This window comes from Wolffia australiana, chromosome 17 (assembly GCF_029677425.1).
Source record: "Wolffia australiana isolate 7733 chromosome 17, ASM2967742v1".
Classification (NCBI taxonomy): Eukaryota; Viridiplantae; Streptophyta; class Magnoliopsida; order Alismatales; family Araceae; genus Wolffia; species Wolffia australiana.
The window spans coordinates 9,205,999-9,225,512 of record NC_135851.1 but is presented as its reverse complement, the minus strand read 5'-3'; the positions used below and the strand labels follow the sequence as shown (position 1 = coordinate 9,225,512).

Sequence of the window (19,514 nt, the reverse complement as noted above, 5' to 3'; positions counted from 1 at the left end):
CCTCCGTCTCCAAAACCCTATGAATCTGTCGGCCTATAGGTAACTCATCGATGTTGGCAGATCTCACACTCACTCACAACTAGAAGAAAGAAGATAGGCATTCCCGTGCAGAAGAAAAACATACAAAGTTGCTCATTTATAGAGCAAAAGGAATGGCTTGGTCGTAACTCCCTTACCATGAAAGAAAGAAAAATAAGGAGGAAATGGACGGAGTGGAAGAGAAATGAAAGGCTTTTAGGCCATTTGTCCCTCCGACTTTCCCGTCAAGTTTGAATAAGCCAACAATCTCCCCCTCAAGCTTGACAATCAGCATGGACATTGCATAGTCCTAGCTTCCCACGATGTTCAATGAACTTTATTCTTCCAAGAGACTTGATGAATATGTCTGCCAATTGGTATTCTGCCCCAACATAATCCAAACTGATCTTCTTCTGTTCTAGGCATGACTGGATGAAATGGTTCCTGGTCTCAATATGTTCGGATTGATTATGGCTTTGATAAGGCAATTGCTGATTTGTTGACCACCTTCAACTTTATAGAGATCGGCTCAATGCCTTTTACATCCCCAATCAAACAAGCCAGCCATATACCTTGAGATTATGCAAGTGCTACCATCTTCTATTTTTGAGACCCCAGCAAATGAGATTTGTCCCATGAAAGAATAACATGCCATTTGTACTCTTCCTGTCTTTAGGATCTCCAGCATAATCACTATCTCAATAACCCATCAAAACATCTTCACCTCCTTTATCATTGACTAAACCAAACTCCAAGGTTCCCTTCACATACCTCAAAATTTTCTTAGCAGGTCCCATATGTTCAGAAGTTGGGTTCTCCATAAACCTGCTCACAAAACCAACTGAGAACATAATATCAGGTCCGGTATGGGTCAAATACCTTAGACTCCCCATCAAGTTCCTGTACTCCTTGGAATTCACTGGTGGATGAACTTCATCTTTGCTGAACTTACAACGAGCTTCTAAAGGGATCTGATATGGATTACAGTCCATCATGCCATGATACTCAAGCATCTTCATAGCATACCCCTTTTGACCCAACTTGATCTTCTCAACTTCTTGGGTCACCTCAATACCTAAGTATGAAGTGAGCAGTCCAAGATCACTCATATCAAATTGTTCCTTCATCTGGGCCTTGAACTTCTCAATGTGACTTTTCATTGGACCTGTTAGTATGAGATCATCAACATATACACCAATTAACAATTGAAAAATTTCTAGAGATTTTGTAATAGAAAAAATGTTCTTGGGAACTCCTAGAGAACCCGAGAGAGAACAAACAATTGTCTAATTTGGTGTACCAAGCTCTAGGTGCTTGCTTCAAGCCATAAAGAGCTTTCTTTAACTTCATCGCCATATGCTCTTTTCCCGTCTTGACATATCCTTCAAGTTGCTTCACATAAACTTTCTCTTCTAAGACACTATTCAGAAATGCACCCTTGACATCTTAGTGATGAACATGCTAACCTCCTTGTGCTGCAAGAGATATTAGTACTCAAATGGTCTCCATCCGTGCAACTGGTGCAAAGACTTCTTCATAGTCAATGCCATGCTTCTGAACATAACCCGTTGCCACTAACCTTGCTTTGTGCCTGAACACATCCCCTTGAGGGTTCCCCTTCACCTTGTATACCCACTCGAGGCCAATGGGTGCGCAACCAGGTGGTGGAGAGACCATCACCCAAGTGTCATTCTTCTCAATATCTTCCATTTCTTCCTTCATAGCATGTCTCCATACTTATAGCTTTGTAGCTTCATGATAAGTGGCAGAGTCCTCCTGAGTAAAATGTAACTCAACAACATCAATGTCGATTTCTTCAGAATTATCATATACCTCTTCAACATTTCTGAATCTTCTTGGGGAATCTTCCTCTGTGGTTGGATGACCACGATGTAGAGAGTGATCTGGAGCTTCTTCATCAACTTCAGGCTGGTTTTCTTGCATCATTTGGTTAACCTGACCATTATCCACATCAGAATGATGACTAGAATTTGAAAATGATAATGTACCTCTGTCTTCACGATCATCCTGCATCTTCCGATCCTAGTGACTATCTTCTTCAAATATAACATCTCTACTGACATGGAGTTTCTTTGTCTCAGGGTCATAGAATTTATAAGCTTTAGCTACAGTCACATAGCCAATAAAAACCATAGGTCTGCTTCTATCATCTAGTTTCTTCAATCTTTCTCCCAACTTCTTCACATGGAGAACCAAACACTCTCAAGTGTTCAATGTTTGGCTTAATCTCTGTCCAAAATTCATAAGGAGCAACCCCATCTAGACATTTAGTAGGAGAACGATTCAAAATGTAAACACAAGTACTTACTGTCTCACCCCAAAGCTCCTGAGGTTGATGCTTCTCATTCAACATGCTTCTTACCACGCCCATAATAGTTGTGTTTCTTCTTTCAACCACACCATTCTGCTGCGGAGAGTACAGAGCTGAGAGTTGTCACTTGATTCCATTTTCAACACAAAAAGATGAGAATTTTGAGGAATGAATTGCCCCCTTATCAGTTCTTAGGCATCTTATCTTCACACCTTTCTCAGCCTCAACAAGGTCCTTGAATTTTACAAAAGCTTGAAAGGCCTCACTTTTCTCCATTAGAACTGAAACCTACATTAGTCTAGAGTAATCATCAACCAGCAACAAAAAATACCTTCTTCCTCCAAAAGTGGCAGGGGATATTGGTCCACATATGTCAGCATGAACAAGCTCCAAGGGTTGGCTAGCCCTGAATGATGTTGTAGGAGGAAATGGACGTCTATGCTGTTTGCTAACAAAAAAATCTCTACATAGATGATCTGGGATTTCAAGCTGAGGAAGACCCTTCACAATCTCCTGCAATGATAACTTCTTCAAGGATTCAAAATTCAAATGTCCATACCTCCTATGCCATGTCAAAGCGAAATCTATATTGCTCTCTGCAACCATACAATTTATCACAGGATTCAACTTCAGAAAGTAGAGACACCCTCTAGTATTCTTCACCTTTACTAAGAGATATCCTTGATGATCATAAATAAAGAGAAAGCCTGCCTCCATCATCGTCTTAAATCCTTGTTCATCCAACTGTCCAAGACTCAAAATATTATATTTTAATCTTATAATATAGAGGACATTACCCAGCTTCATTTTCCCCTCCATCTTGACACTTCAAGAGAACGCTTCCTCTTCCACAAATCTCCATTGTAGTCCCATCTCCAAATCTTACACAACCAACTGCATATTTATTTATCTCTTGGAAGAAACTTCGATCACCTGTCATATGATTACTTGCTCTGGTGTCTAGATAACACATCCCTTCTTCTAACTGCTCCTCTTTAACTCCTTGGAGAAGAACATCATTAGGTCCTTAAACAATCGCCATAAGAAGTGCTGATGGTTACTTCTCATCAACATCAGCAATGTTGGTCCTCTCCTCCTTGTCTCTACGACACTCATAAGCAAAATGTCCAAGTTTTTCATAATTTTAACATCTCACCTTGGACTTGTCGTGGGGCTTCTCCTCATCATGGTCATCATAACCTCTTCCACCATATTCTCTTCCTCTGTTTCTGCCACGGCCTCTTCCACGACCTTGACCTCTTCCATGGGAGCTTTCGCCATCGTACTTCTTTATTTTCTCCATTGCTTTGGCCAAAAGAACCTGCTCATCTCTTTTGACTCGACGATCCTTCATCTTATCCTCATGGAGCTTGAGAGATCCAACAGCTTCATCTAATGTCATAGTACTGATGTCAGTGAATTGCTTGAGTGCTGTTGTGACAGCATCAAACTTAGCCGGCGTAGCACATACGAATTTGGCTACAATGACATTTTCTTTAATGAATTCACCAAGACTTCCCATCTCAGTGACAACTTCAGAGAGCTTCCCTGAAAAGTCAGTCACAGTCTCATCGTCACTCATCACAAGTATCTCAGGGATTGAATCTTCACCTTTATCACTCGATCGACACCAACATTCTTCTTGCGCAAAATTTCTCACGTCTCCTTTGCACTTTTCTTTATATCAAGCTGCTTGGTGATCCCCTCTGAGATCGCGCCAAACATGGTAGACAAAGCTTGTCGATATTTTGTCCTCGACACGGCTCCGGTCTCAACAACATCTTAAAGTCCATGTGCCTCCAGAACAACTTCCATTCTCATCGCCCAATACGAGTAGTTAGTTTTCGAAAGCATAAGAAAACTATTACCCGATTCGGTTAGAGACTTGACGGTCATCTCAGTAGAAGCCATGACGTTCCCCTCTGTAGGTGATGCATAATCATCTTGAGATGCAGCTTGGCTCCTCTTGGACGACAGGCTAGCTTCTCCCTTCTCCTTTTTGGATCAATAACAGGGCTTTGATACCAATTGTTGGCAGATCTCACACCCACTCACAACTAGAAGAAAGAAGATAGAAGGAGAGAGCTACAGATTTGAACAAAAACTTGATATGGCATCACCCTGCAGAAAAAAAACATACAAAGTTGCTCATTTATAGAGTAAAAAGAATGGCATGGTCGTAACTGCCTTGCCATAAAAGAAAAAAAAAAGGGGAAATGGACGGAGTGGAAGAGAAATGAATGGCTTTTAGGCCATCTGCCCCTCCAACTTTCCTGTCAAGTTTGAATAAGCCAACAATCAAAAGAAAAACAGAAAACAGAAGCATTGCCCTTTCAAAGTCTTCCTCGTTGAGCAAAATCCCGCAATTGGTGCAAACAACAGATCTCCATCTTCTTCCCCTATAAACTCGACCCTTCTTCCGCAATTGGAACTTCTCTTCATTCATACTCGAGCCTGTTTCTTCTCTGCACCATCCAGCCAGCAAACTGATTTTCATTTCAGAGGAAGGAAGAGATGGTGCTAGAGAAGGAGAAGGAGAAGGCGAAGAAGGGATACGTGCCAGTCCTGGTGGGGATTCACCAGAAGGACGGAGGAGCCACACAAGTCCTGGATTCCCATCACGCACCTTTCTCATCCTCTGTTCAAGTCTCTTGTCGACTTGAAGCCCCCTGGGGTCCAGTACGACTACACCTTCTACAGTGGACTCGTTATTCCTTGTCCCCTCGCCGATTTCTTCACCGTGTGCTGGATCATCGACCAGGAGTCCCACCACCATCCTTCTCGTCACCCATGCCATGGTCTGCGCGTCTCTTTTGCTTTCTTGTTCTCTTGCTTCACCAGATCATTGGCATGCAGCTACTGAGATGAATCTTCCTGGATTGATCCCTCAATTTTCTGTAGAAACTGTAAATCAGTCTCATTGATCAGGATGCTCGTATAATCTCGGTTTTGTGTAACTCTCAGAGCAGAAGATTATTTACACTCGATCCATCCCTGATAGGTGATACAAAGAGGACTGTCGTGGAGGGGGAGGAGGAACATGCATGAGTGTGATGCCAACTTTCTATCTCTCTCCTAATCTCTTACTCTCACGGCTCATCAATCCCTCTCATGCTCTCTCTCATTTGCCTTCTCTCTCACTCTATCTCCTCTCTCACTCTCTCTGCCAATCTCACTTTCTCTCTCAGCTTATCTCTCATACAGTGTAGGTGCAAAATAAATCAATGATATATTCCTTATCTGCTTACATGTAGCCTAACCCTTACTAGATCACAATAACTACATTGGATCGATCCCTAAGGTTGAGTGGATCAAGAGAAATTGGAGATGAATCCTCATCACCAGAAAGGGAGACAAGTTTAGTAAGAGAATTATATGAGACAGATATTCTTGCACTTTTATAACAGTATGAACCATTTTGTTTTAATAAACCTAAAAATAAGAAAGAGTGGAAGCATGCAGTGGAAGATGAAATCAAGGGTATTGAGAAATATGACACAAGGGAGCTTGTGGATATACCATTTTCAATCAAACATACTGAAGTAAAATGGGTGTGCAAAATCAAGCATGCAGCAAGGAAGTGTACAAAGATATAAGGCACAGTTAGTAGCCAAATGGTATGCACAGAATTATGGAATTGACTATTTTGGAACATTTTCACTTGTTTCAAGACTTGAAATAGTAGGAATTCTGTGAGGCATTGCAGCTCAGAAAACAGGGAAGGTATATTACTTTGATGTCAAATCTGCTTTCTTGAATGATATTTTGAATGAAGAAATTAACGTTGTGCAACCTAGAGGGTTTGTGGTTAAAGGAAGAGAGGACAAAGTACATAAGTTGAAGAAAGCTTTATATGTTTGAAATAGTCACCAAGGGCATGGTATTTAAGGTTACATTCCTTTTTGATAAAGTATGGTTTTCAGAGAAGGGAAATTGAGCATACCTTAATTTCCCTCTCTCTCTCTCTCCCGTTCTCTCTCTCTTTCGCACTTCCGCTCTCTCTCTTACTCTCACGCTCTCTCTCTTCCATTATCTCTCTCTCTCTCTCTCTATCTCGCACTCTCTCTATCACGCTCTGTCTCTCCCATTTTCTCTCTCTTTCACGCTTTCTCTCCCATTTTCTCCATCTCTCGCACGCTCTCTCTCTCTCTCTCTCCCGTTCTCTCTCTCGCACACACTTGCTCGCCCTCTCATGTTCTCCATCTGTCCCACTGTGAGTCTCTGTTTCTTGCTCTCAATCTTGAGAATGTTTAGTTTATCCTTGTTTATTTCTCTCCTCGAACTCTGTCGAGTTTGTTTTCATTGTATTTCAAGCTATGTTAGTTTTCTCCACTCTAGAGTCTACTTTTAGTCTTCTTCTCTTTTTCTTTTAGTCTTCTTTTCATCATCCCGTTTTTCTTGTATTTTTTTTCCTACTCTCTTTTATTATTATTTTCTTGTTATTTTATACGTCTGTCTGCTTCTTTCCTTTTAGTCTTTATTTTGTTATTCTTCTTTTCCTTTCCAAGTGTTCTTTTCACCTTTGTTTCTTCGTTACCTTTTCCTACCATTTTCCTTCTTCCTCTTTCTCCTAATTTTCTTATTTCTCATTATGTTTCTCTTCCTTCTTCCTTTTCATCTTCCGTTCTTCTGCGTCTTTAATTCTTCTATTATTCTTCTTTCAATCTTCTTTTATTCCTCTTTTTATTTTTTTATTCTCAAAATTCAAGATGGGCTTTATAGGTGAGTGTGCAATAACTTTTCCCTTTGATGAGAAATTCCTACCATTTTTTTTATCTCTACTTTTCATTCTTCAACTTTAACTAGTCAACATAGCTGGATCTCTTGCTAAAGGTACCGACGGGACCGTCAAAACCTAATCGGACTCCAGTGACTGGGGCAACCGCCCTCCCTCCGCGTCGTCAGGAAGCCGCCAAAATAGCCGAGAATCCTCTCTCCGCAAAACCCTCTGAATCTCTCGGCCGATAGGTAAGTCGTCCAAAGACGAACATAAAACAAAAACATTAACCCGTTCCAAAGTGTTCTGCGTTGAGCGGAATCCCGCAATTGGTGCAGACAACAGATCACCATCTTCTTCCCCTAGAAATTCGAACCTTCTTCCGCAACTGGAACAATTCTTCATTCATACTTTGGCGTGTTTCTTCTCTGCACCATCCAGCCAGCAAACTGATCGTCTTCTCCTAGAAGGGAAGGAAGGAAGGAAGAGATGGCGCTAGAGAAGAAGGAGAAGGCGAAGAAGGGGTGCGTGCCAGTCCTGGTGGGGATTCATCAGAAGGACGGAGGGGAGCCACACGAGTTCTGGATTCCCATCACGCACCTGTCTCATCCTCTGTTCCAGTCTCTCGTCGAGTTGAAGCCCCCCGGGTTCTAGTACGACTACACTTTCTACGGCGGACTCGTTATTCCTTGTCCCCTTGCCGATTTCTTCGCCGTCTGCTGGATCATCGACCAAGAGACTCCGTTTCGAGGCGACCAGCACCGACCTTCTCTTCTCTCTCGCCGTGGCCTGTCCGCCGCTTTCTCTGCCTTATTCTCCCGCTTCACCGGAGGACGCAGATCATCCGCCTGCAACTAATGAGTTGAATCTTCCTTTTCACCCTCGATCTATTCAATGTGAAAACTGTAAATGAGTCTTCATGATCAAGCAATACTAGTTGAAACTCCGTTTTTTTTAACTCAGAGACCCGAAAATCATCTTCTTGAAGTCGATCGATCGCCGATATGTGTTGCGACTTGCAACCAAATCGTAAGTTTTTTTTAGGAAATGCCGTCTCCATTCCCGCTCCTCGTCTCTTGCTTAGCCTTATTTCTCCTCCGATATCATATGCGTATCTGCGATTGGATCAAGAGACGGTTAATTGCACTAAAAGCTGATCAGTTCTATGATGTCTCAACCCGTCGATAGCACGGGAGAGTGGACGCCGCGGATTCTTCTGGGCGAATCCATTTTTCCCACTATCTCCGGACAATCCGAAAAGAAAAGTATAGAACTACCCATCCTAACGAAGCCCAAAAATTCTTTATAATCTGACGTAAATTTCTTATTTATACGGACCATTCAACAGGAATAAATGATAATGATGAGATCTGCATGTGACCCGTTCAAAACAATCATATGGATCTTCGCGGCGACCCGAAATCCAGAACAAATGTTCCTTTTCTTTTGTGTGCTGCGCAAAATTTGACCCCCAGTTAGTAATACCAAATTGTATCTTCTTTTTACTAAACTAATATTTTTGTTTAGATATGATTTAAGAATCAGTACCATGTTCAAGTAAAACTGTTTCCAGGCGATAGCCACACTCATAGCAACACAACACTATTTGAGGAAAGTTTGAATTACTTGACTTATTTTCTGCAAGCACAGTTTCGTCAAACAAAATTACAGTAAAGCCATGTATTACAAAACATTATAAACTTAGTTTCGACAAACTCTGATATATATAATTTGTTGTAGGATAAATTTAGGATTTTTTTTTATCTGACATTACATACCGGCAATATAAAGGTGCATCAGTTTTTTAGACATCGAGGGTTGTTTTGTGCTACACATATATTCTATATACCCTAGTAGTTTCGAATAGCATCAATTACACTGATTCACATTCCATAAACAAGTCTTACGGTTATTGTGGCTTGTGTATTTGATGGCGCAGCACCAGCCGCAGCCCCGGAAACGTCTTTGGAGACGTCACCGTCGCCCCCGACAGTGCCAGCCGTACGTGTTCAACCCGCTCGGCAAGCCAAGGAGACGGTACGCACGCCCTGATTCAAATATCCCGGCTAATGGACACTTTATCCTCGTCTTTTCATCGTCGTTTCATTCGTCGTTTGGTTTTGGTCTTCGTCGTTCGTCGTTTTAAAACACGTCAGGGTCATGTGTAAGGAGGGAGGTTCGTCCTATAAGGATCTCCCCTCCCCCCTCCTTCCTCATCGTGTCTTTGTTCTTCTCCTTTGTCTTCTTTTCCTCTAGGTCCTAGGTCTTAGGTCATTGTTGTGTCTTCTTATGTTACTTTGGTCTAAGGGCCACCCCTTCCCCCCCGATATAAGGGAAGAAGGGATGCCCTAAACGCTACCCCTTCGTTGAATTTGAAAGAAAGAAGTTTCGCGTTGAGAATTAGGGTTACGACCCCAGGAAGAAGAAGGAGGAAGGAAGAAGAGAAGGGAGAAGGAGAAGAGAAGGGGGGGAAGAGAAAGATTTCCCACCGCTGCCGGCGTGTCGTCCGCGTCGCCTGCTCGCCAGCATCGAGCGTGCACACTGCCGCCGCCGCTCTCGGCGTGACCCCGCCTCACGCCGCGCCACTCGCGCGCTCCTCCGCGGGACTATCGTCGTCGCCTGGCCGTTCGTGCTGCCCGCTCGTCTGCACCGAGCGCGCTCGCCACAACCTCCGCTCTCGACGCGTCCCGGTCTCCCGCCTCACCACACGTGCGCGCGCTTCCGCTGATCGACCGCCGCTGCTCACCGCCCGCGTCCTTCGAGCGCGTGCTGCCGCCGCCCATATGTATGCCCGCAGCCGGCCCCGACTGCATTGTCGGGCGCCCGCTCGGCCTCTTCACGGACCGTCTCTTCCCGCCTTAGGCCGGAGTGCTGCTATCGTTGCACTCCCTCTGACGCCGTTGCCGTCGGACGCTGAAGTTGCACCAGCCTCCTGTCGCCTCCACCCGCCTCGGCCTCACCCAAGGCTTGATCAGCACCGCCCCAGGCGATGACTTCCACCGTGTGGCCCATGCTGCACCCGCCAGGTTACATGCCGCATTGTGCTCACCGCGCCGCACTCACCCGCCGCGCTCGCCGCGCCGTACCCTGTGCTTGGTTCACCCGCTGCGCCGTGGTTGCCACACCCATTGTGCCGTGCCGTGCTGACTCCACCGAGCCATGCCCGTAATGCCGCGCTCGCTGCTCCTCGTCGAGCACCCGCTATCACGCCGACGCGCCAAGCAGCACCATCAACCACACCCCGGTGCTGCAGATGCCGTGCTTAGGCCCCTTCTTCCCTTCCTTAAAAAAAGAGTCCACCGTCTGCCTGACACAGTTTTGGTATGTCCCCCTTCTTTTTATGACACACTCCCAGACATCATGCTCGCCGCCGTACTTTCCGACGCCACTGACGCATCGACCGAACCCCTACACAAGGCGATGACGATCCCTCCCAGGACGACGACGAGGTACGATGTGCTGTTCCCGTCCTTTATTTCTTGCAGTGCACTGTCGTTCGCCTCCACCGCACTCGGGTTAGACGTAGGTGAGCATGTGAGGTTGAGTGAATATCTGTTGAATCTAAGCGTCTCACCTGTTTGGTACGAGTTGGGTCTACCCATCCCGTGCGTGCACCATCCAGCAGGATTCATCCCCTTCGGCGGCGTAGCGACCTCATCCGTCCGGACGAGGGTCATGAGGTCTACCTCCGTCTCTGAGCGACCCCTTCGATGCCCCGGAGGTCGGAAACCCCTTGCTTGTTGGCAGCTGGATGTACTAAATACCCGACGCCCATGCATTTCAACGTAGGTCTTCCTCGTAGGAGATCCGTGTTGGACGACTTCTTCAGAGTAGACGTCTGACCCTGTCACACTCGACACCGAGACCCACACCTCGGTGACGACAGGACCTCGTCCCCGACATTGTCCTGCATCAGTATTACTTCAAAAAATAATTCCTATTTATTTTGTATCTAAATAAGCAAAATGATAATGTTTCAAATCCAACTGCCATTAAATATGAATTGCAACCTTTAGAAGACTTGCCGCAGCAACTGGCATGCAACAAAATGATGCAACCGTGATCCCTCCTAGTGGTCAGAGATCCGTCAACATAGCCCAGAATCTTCCGTCTCCAGAACCTAAAGAAGCTCCGCTGGCAGGTTGGTTTGTCGTGGAAAAACAAACAGACAAGAGAAGCACTACCCATTTCAAAGTCTTCCGCAGCGATCGGAATCCCGTAATTGGTGGAAACAACTAATCTCCATCTTTATCCCCCATAAACTCGACCCCTCTTCCCCAACTGGAACAATTCTTCATTCTTTGTTCTAGAAAGCAAACTGATCGTCTTCACGGAGAAATGGAGGAAGAGATGGCGTTAGAGAAGAAGGAGAAGGCGAAGAAGGGATGCGTGAAAGTGAAGGTGGGGATTCTAGAGAAAGACGTGTGGGGTTTGACCTTGGATGGGTCCCACAGATTTTTTTAGTTCACGCTCTATGTTCCTTGTCAAAAGGAACATTTGGACTATCTGTTTTTTTTCAGAACGAGGGTTTCTTTCTTTGGATTTATTCTTTCTTCTTCTTCTCCCTTGTTCTCTCCCACAAGGACCTGTGCTGCCAAGGAGTGGCAGCTGGGATTCTATCCCAACATTTGGTATCAGAGCTTGAAGTCTGGTCCAAGGAGGAAGCAAGAGCAGATCCATGGCACGACAGTCTGGTGAATCTGCCTCGCAAGCTGGTGGGATGTCTTCAGCAGAAGGTGAGTCTATTCGAACCTTTGTCGTGATGCCCAGTTCTCTGGTCGAGACTGGACATGGTTTCCCCATTCTCTCCAAGAAGAACTGTTCTCTATGGGCTATGAGAATGCAAGTTCTGTTGGAGGCGAATGGCTTATGGGAAGCTATTGAGGCAGAGATGGTGACGAAGAAGAAGGATTGGCAAGCTTTGTCGGTTATATATGGCACACTATCTGTTGAGATATTGGCTCAGCTGGATAGCCAGTTGACGGCCAAGGAGACATGGATGATGTTGAAGACGAATAACTTGGGTGCTGCTCGTGTTCAGAAGGCTAGAGTGCAAGCCCTCAAATGCGAGTTCGAGCTGCTCATCATGGGAGAAGATGATGTTGTGTCTGATTTTGCTGGGAAGCTGTCCAAAGTTGTCACTCAGCTAAGGACCACGGGAGAGAAGTTAGAAGAAGGAGACGTGGTGGCCAAGCTACTCTGAGCTACTCCGGCAAAATTTGACTCTATTACATCCTCCATTGAGCAATTTGGGGAGATAGAGTCAATGACGTTGGAAGAAGCCGTGGGATGCCTCAAGATACATGAGGACAAGTTGAAGGATCGCCAATCAAGAAGAGAGGAGCAAGTTCTGTAAGCGAGAACTATCAGAAAGGGCAAGAAGAAAGACGAAGACGAAACTCCCGTGGCCGTGGACGTGGACGCGGCAAAGGAAGAGGCCGTGGCCAAAGCCCCGGAACGCCTAGACTATTTGTCCAGTGGGCCGCTCAAGGCCCGGATTCGTCCAGCCTCGTCGCGATTGGAATTTCCCGCACCCTCTTCACGCACTACGGTTGTGAGGTACGCTTGAACCCTTTGGTGTTGAAAGTGTTCTCCGTCTAGTGTTTTCTCGAAAAGTTTCCACCGCCGTCAGAATTAGATTTGGTTTGGGTTTTTCACTTCTTCTCTCTCTTTCTCGAGTGTTTCTTTGCGACGCGAATTTGAATATTGATTTCGGTGCTTAGGCATCGTCGCGGTGGGGGAAGACAGTACTCCCGCCCTCGATAAGGGTCGGAGCTGCACCACCTGATTATCATCGGTTTTAAAGTCCAAATTGGACCGTGTGATTTCTGTGGCTGTTTTATCCCTCCAGTATCCGATCCACCCCTAGTCGTCCATCTACCTGTAGTCTGTCCCGACAACCAAGTCATCCATTCCTTCATCGTCTATTTCTTAGTTGTGCTTTCGTAGCCGTCCTACATCACGAACCATCGCAGAACGCGATGAAGGTACCCCTCCTTACTGCCCTTTACGTCTCTTACCTTTTTCAGTATACTTTTGTATTGCCTCCCCCGCGCTCGGGTTAGAGGTAGGTGAGAGTGAGACAGGTTGAGAAAACGATGACGAATTCTCTGAGAGTCTTACCTGTCTGGTACGAGTCGGGCGAGCCCGACGAGTGTGAGCATCTAAGCGGGAAAGTCCCGTTTGGCGACAGTCATCCTCGACCCTCTCGGGCGAGGTTCGGGTTGTCTGGTTGGCCATACCCTTGGCGACCCCGTCGGATCTCTAGAACGGCAGAACCGCACATCGGCACTCGCACGTACTACACGTAGGAATCTTCGTTATTCCGTCATATATCATACCTACTCTTCATTATTATCGGACGACACTTCCCGTCATTGTCCGATAGAGATCCTTATTCGATACCGAGCCACTACCCTTGGTGACGACGGGACGACGTCTTGACGACGTCTGACATCACCTTCGGACTCTCCCAGATTCGGGCTGGGATCCCATTTCCCCCCTTGGAAAACCACTATCGATTTGTACCTGTTGGTCGATCTCTATCCACTAGTCCAACCATAAGTGCTTGTCATGTGGAATCATCTAGGACCAGTTGGCTGTGTGATCATTGAAGCCTGAGTCGGTTGAAGCGTGGGTGGTTTTCGCCGCCCCCACGTCACTGCTCAGACTACGCATCTGGTTGACATCATGGACTTGTGGATGCCACTCTCCGTGGGTCTCAGCACCCCACGATGATCTCATGTTGTCCTCGGTCAAGGTCCTCCACTACTGGCATCAATCTTCAGCTACGTGCTCAAAAGGAGCGGGAGTCTTTGATCTGCAACCGCGGTTGAATGCACCCCACTTCTGTGAAAGATGAGAGCTTACCGCCACGTCCGCCACGCTGTCTGGCCATCCCATAGCGTGTGAGTGAGACTTCCTATTTGCGGTGTCGGTCAACCCTATGACCAGAGGCCACTGCTCTAGGTCGCTGATTTGCACATTTCTGCTCATGATGACCACCATACGACCAGGCTTCCATTGATTCAACTTGGACACCCTTCCTAACTAGGGTGCGGTCCCCTCCGGAGTCACCCTGGTTTGGTCGTAACCATCATTGACTACCGCAATCTCAATCCACAACGTCACCACCATTCCTCTCCTTCTCCCCTAGCGTTCATGCGCTAGTTGCTAGTCGAGCAGTCGATCCTCTTTGGCACGTCTCCACCCTACCACGCTGAGTGCCGCCGTTGACAAGGAAGCCGCACAACCAGCCACGCGCTGATGAGGTACATTGCTCCTGGCCCACTCGTTGTATTATTAATAGGAGTGTACTTTTCATCTCGACTCCACCACGCCCGGGTTAGGTAGGCGAGAGAGAAATTTCAGCGTAAACTATGAATGCAAGTGAGCATTTTACCAGTACGGACGAGTCCATCCATTATGTGTGACCCCTACAAATTGATTCCGTTCAGCCGTAGACATCTTCGTTACTCCGACAAGGTTCAAGAGTCCATCGTCGTCATCATTCGGTGACCACCTTAGAGCACGAAGCTTGGCACCTCCCTCAAGTTGAAGCCTGTGCATACGATGCACAGGGTGCATCATTCATTACATGTAGCTACATCTACCCGCTATGGTCTCTCTACCCATTGGACGATAACACCATTGACATCCAACAACACTAATTAGGTACCAATCAATCATCCTCGATACCGACCGGACGAAGTCCTTGACGACATCCGGTATCAAATTGTTATCCAAGCATTGTCTCAATACCCATTTGGACGACGACACCAGCATCGTTCAGCATCAATATGGGTGTCATACAGTCAATAGTAAGAGGGTACGTTAGTAATGTTTTCTATGACATAAACTATCACCCCTATGCCTGTTCTTATGACAGTTAGAATACAAGTCCATACAAAGGTACCTACTTTCAAATAGAGCTGTTGGATGAAAACTGGTGATGTTTTCAAACAGGCGTAACGGAACTGGATGGATTTCAATTCTTTTATCCGTCCATGGAGTTTTTCTTGTCTGATTTATCATTCATTACAGTTTCGACATCGTCACAAATCCATCAACAGTCCCGTTGAGTCATTCATTTGTTCAAAAAAATGCAACGGATAACAGACGTTTAGATGATGGAACAGGGGCCTTTTTTTAACGTTCCCCATCCACCTCTACTTCTTTGTTAACGAATTCATATTGGTGGGCTTCTTCACTACCACCCACGCCAGCACCAAGGCCCACGACATCCACTGGTGGACCTTCTCTCTATCCGCAAGAGGCGACACCTCCGGCAGCGCAGCCTCTTCCATGGCATGCACCATAAATGAGCTCTACTAGCAGGGATCCAGCGTTGTGGCCGGAGTGGCCACGGTGGCTCTTTCTTCCTCCCCGCCTTCACCGGCACCATTGTCTAGGCGCGCCGGTAGCACCGCCCGTGGCCCCTGAAGAGAAATTCAGAATATTAGAACGACAGTTCTAACAGCTATCACTGGAATGGCAGTCATAGATCTAGATGTGTAACTGTCTAAATACTTTAAACTCCCCGTTATGATCTACCTTATGATTACTAACTCACCTGTCCTTTATTATGATTGATTTAATAGAGAAGAAGCACCATCTACATTGGAGTTGCCCCTCTTCTTGTCTTCTCTCCTTCTTATGTATTTCCACACTTCTTCCTCTTCTTCCTCTTCTGTGAGTGACATTTACATGGTATCAGAGCCACCAATCTGAGGGTGTGTTCAAGGAGATTTATTGCTAAAAAATCTTCTGATAGTCAGAAGAAATATGGCTGTAGAATTTGCAGTTTCTATATTCAAAATTTGGTACTAGGGAAAGGCAACGTCATTATCGACTTCTGGAGTGAAAACAGAAGTGTTCAAGGAATCCTCTCAATGATTCAGGCCTTTTACCTCTCTACGCCAAACATTGATGCCACAGGAAAACAACAATGCCCCAAAATCTCGCTGTCCTCTAACATCGACATCCTCGCATTGGTCTTTGCGTTCTGCCATCATCTTCATCATCTTGGGCCCAGTCCGGATAGCTCGTTCTTCTTCAACTGTGGTTTTATCCTGCAACTTCTTTCATCATGAATACATCTGAAGCTGGAGCTCTCATGATAGCTGGACAAGTCCCGACCTTTGTTCCTTCTGGCACCACCATGTCATCAAGTTGACAAACGCCAACTATCAAGCATGGAGAAGCTCCATTTTGGCGATTTTAAATGGGTATGATTTAGTCAAGTATATTGAAGGATCATCTCTGCCAATTTCTGTTTCAGATTCAGATAAAAAAATGATATAAAATCCTATGCTCAAAGCATGGTGAAAACATGATCAGAAAGTCATTGGCTTTCTACGTTCCACATTATCAGAATCAATTATTCCTTGCATCAGCAAAACAAAACAACCAGAGAAGCATGGGAGAAACTCAAGCATACTTTCTCAAACCGCAGTCAGTAAAGAATCATGGAATTGCACAGACAATTTCATACTATGACGAAAGGTACAATAACTACTAATGAATACATAGAATATTTTACATCGATTGTTAAATCTCTTGAAATTGCCAACAAAGTAATTAGCGAGCCTACAATGATTTTTAGTTTTTAGGACGACTGGGCAACATAATACTCCCAGTTTGTGGTTAGTATCAATGCCAATATCAAAAATTTGAGACTTGATGACATCATTATGAATCTGAAGGCACATGATGCATACTTAGCATGTCAGCAAGAAAATGCAGGAGAATTTTTTCCTCCCTCTGCAAACTATACTCACACAAGAAGTGTACCACATTCTATTCAACAAGTCAGAGATGGGTATTACAACAGAAATCACAGCTGAAACTCAAACCGTGGAAGAGGAAGAAACAATAGATTTCAACCACATTGTCAAATTTGCTTCCAATTTGGACACCGAGGAAGAGAATGCAACGAGTTACGCAATAGGAATGATTCAATAAATCAAAATCAAGCATCAGCTTCATCTTCAGAACAACCAAGGGAATACACTGCAAAATACTTATGTCAAAACACCTCATGGTATCCTGATAGTGGAGCTACACATCATGTCACTTCAGATTTGAACATGATACAACAATCCACCAGCTATCGTTGGCATGATCCACTTCAAGTCGGTAATGGCTCAGGTTTGAACATTCTATCAATTGGTCCTTCTAAAATTGTCCCACATCATAAGAATTTATATTTAAAAGATGTTCTTCATGTTTACTTTCAATTCAAAATTTTAACTTTAGATAATGACGTATATGTTGAGTTTCATGCCTGATATTGTCTTGTGAAGGAAATAAAATACACAGGATCCTCCACAAAGGCATAATTAAAGATGGACTCTACTGCCTCAAATCTTGAAGTTCAATCCATCGTCAAGCTCATCTTGGAAAGAAAGCTTCAGCTGATATTTGGCATTCTAGACTTGGTCATCCTCATTGTCGAATTTTACAGCTTATAATAAACAAATTTGGCCTTCCTATTTCTCATATTAGAAAACATTATATGTGTGAAGCATGTTGTGTTAGTAAAGCTCATAAGCTTCCTTTTATCTCTACTAATCATTACTCACAAACTCCTTCAGAAATTATTCATTCAGATTTATGGGGGCCATTGCCCATTCAATCACACTCTGGTTATCTTTATTATGTTGTTTTCATTGATGATTTTAGTAAATTTACATGGTTATATCCACAAAATAAAAGCAAATGTTCTATCTACGTTTATTGAATTTCAAAAGAATGTAGAAAATCAGTTTTCTCATAACATTAAATACTTTCAGTCAGATGATGGTGGTGAATTTCAAGCCCTTCAATCTCTTTTTAAGCAAAATGGAATCATTCATAGAATTTTCTGCCCACATACACCTGAACAAAATGGTACAGCTGAGAGAAAACATTGGCATATTGTTGAAACACAGTTATCCTTCATCAAGCTAATATGCCCAAGAAATTTTGGGATGAAGCCGTCTCAAGAGCACTTTTCTCATAAATAGAATGGCTACACCCGTTTTACAAAACAAGTCTCTTTTTGAAGTCTTATTAAAAACCTTCTCCTAACTATTTCTGGTTACGAACCTTTGGGTGTCTTTGTATTCCATTTTTAAATCCATACTCCAAACATAAATTAGATGACAGATCTGAGAAATGTGCGTTCATGGGATATAGTGCTCATCATTTTGGATATCGATGCCTCCCACTAGACACCGGTAAGTTTTTTATATCTCATCATGTTTTTTTTATGAAGATATATTTCCATTCTCAAATAATGGAGTCAACACAGTAATGCCCGGTATTCTTGGTACAAGGCCATCTAAAGATTATTATCATATTCCTCTACATTTTTTAGCAACATCTCAATCTGCAGAAGATACTCACTGTTCTAATAATCTAGATCATTCACCTCTGGTTTCTTCATCAAGTTTTGATCATTCCAACACTTCAGTTCTACTATTAACAAAAACTTGCAATATTCGAAATATCCTATTTCAGATAATTCAGGCGAATCCAAAACGCTATGTGTTGATGAGGTTTTGGCTTCAACTTTAGATAAGACACCAGAACCAGGTGTTAGTCTAAAATTTAAATTTTTATCAGATATTTATTTGAAAACAGATACAAATTATTCTCCATTTTCCTTTTCGGTTCAGATTTCTCAACCTACACAATTTCCCACAAAAAATATTACTATTAAACATCCTCTTCCCAGTTGTTTTCATACAACTATTGCAACTTCTGTAGAACCTGCTTCTTTTTCTATAGCATCTAACGACAAAAGTTGGATGCAAGCTATGGAAAAAGAATACAAGGCACTTATTGACAATGACAATTGGTATTTAGTTCCTTTGATTCCTAATTTTAACATTATAGGTTGTAAATGGGTTTATAAACTCAAATACAACTCTTCTGGTGAAATAGATCGTTATAAATCTCATCGAGTAGCTAGAGGCAACAATCAGCATGAAGGTTTTGACTATTTTGAAAATTTTAGTCCTGTTATTAAAACCACTACTATTGGATTACTTGTTCAATTGCTATTAATAAACAATGGAAAATATGTCAATTAAATGTATCAAATGCTTTCTTACATGGTAATCTATCAGAAACAATATATATGGAGCAACCTCCATGCTTCAAACACTCATATTTGTAAACTTAAAAAAATCAATTTATGGTTTAAAATAAGCACCAAGAGCTTGGTTTACTAAACTTACATCTTTCCTTACTACTTTTGGTTATTTAGGTTCAAAAAAAGATACTTCTTTATTTTTTATTCTTATATATGTTGATGATATTTTGATTGTTTGTCCTGATGATTTAATTATTAATAAACTTCTTAATAATCTTCAATCATGTTTGGAAATAGAGGACCTAGGTCCTGCACATTTCTTTCTTGGAATGGAGCTTATATCACTTCATAATGTTTTTTTACTTTCA

General features: G+C 43.7%; 1 long non-coding RNA gene across 1 annotated transcript; it reads left to right on the top strand.

Moving 5' to 3' along the window:
- The first annotated feature begins 1,243 nt into the window (after positions 1-1,243).
- On the top strand, positions 1,244-8,025 carry LOC144714659 (uncharacterized). The gene is made up of 2 exons (XR_013584422.1): positions 1,244-7,318; positions 7,509-8,025. It is a non-coding gene; the product is annotated as an uncharacterized LOC144714659 (long non-coding RNA).
- Positions 8,026-19,514: the final 11,489 nt, after the last annotated feature.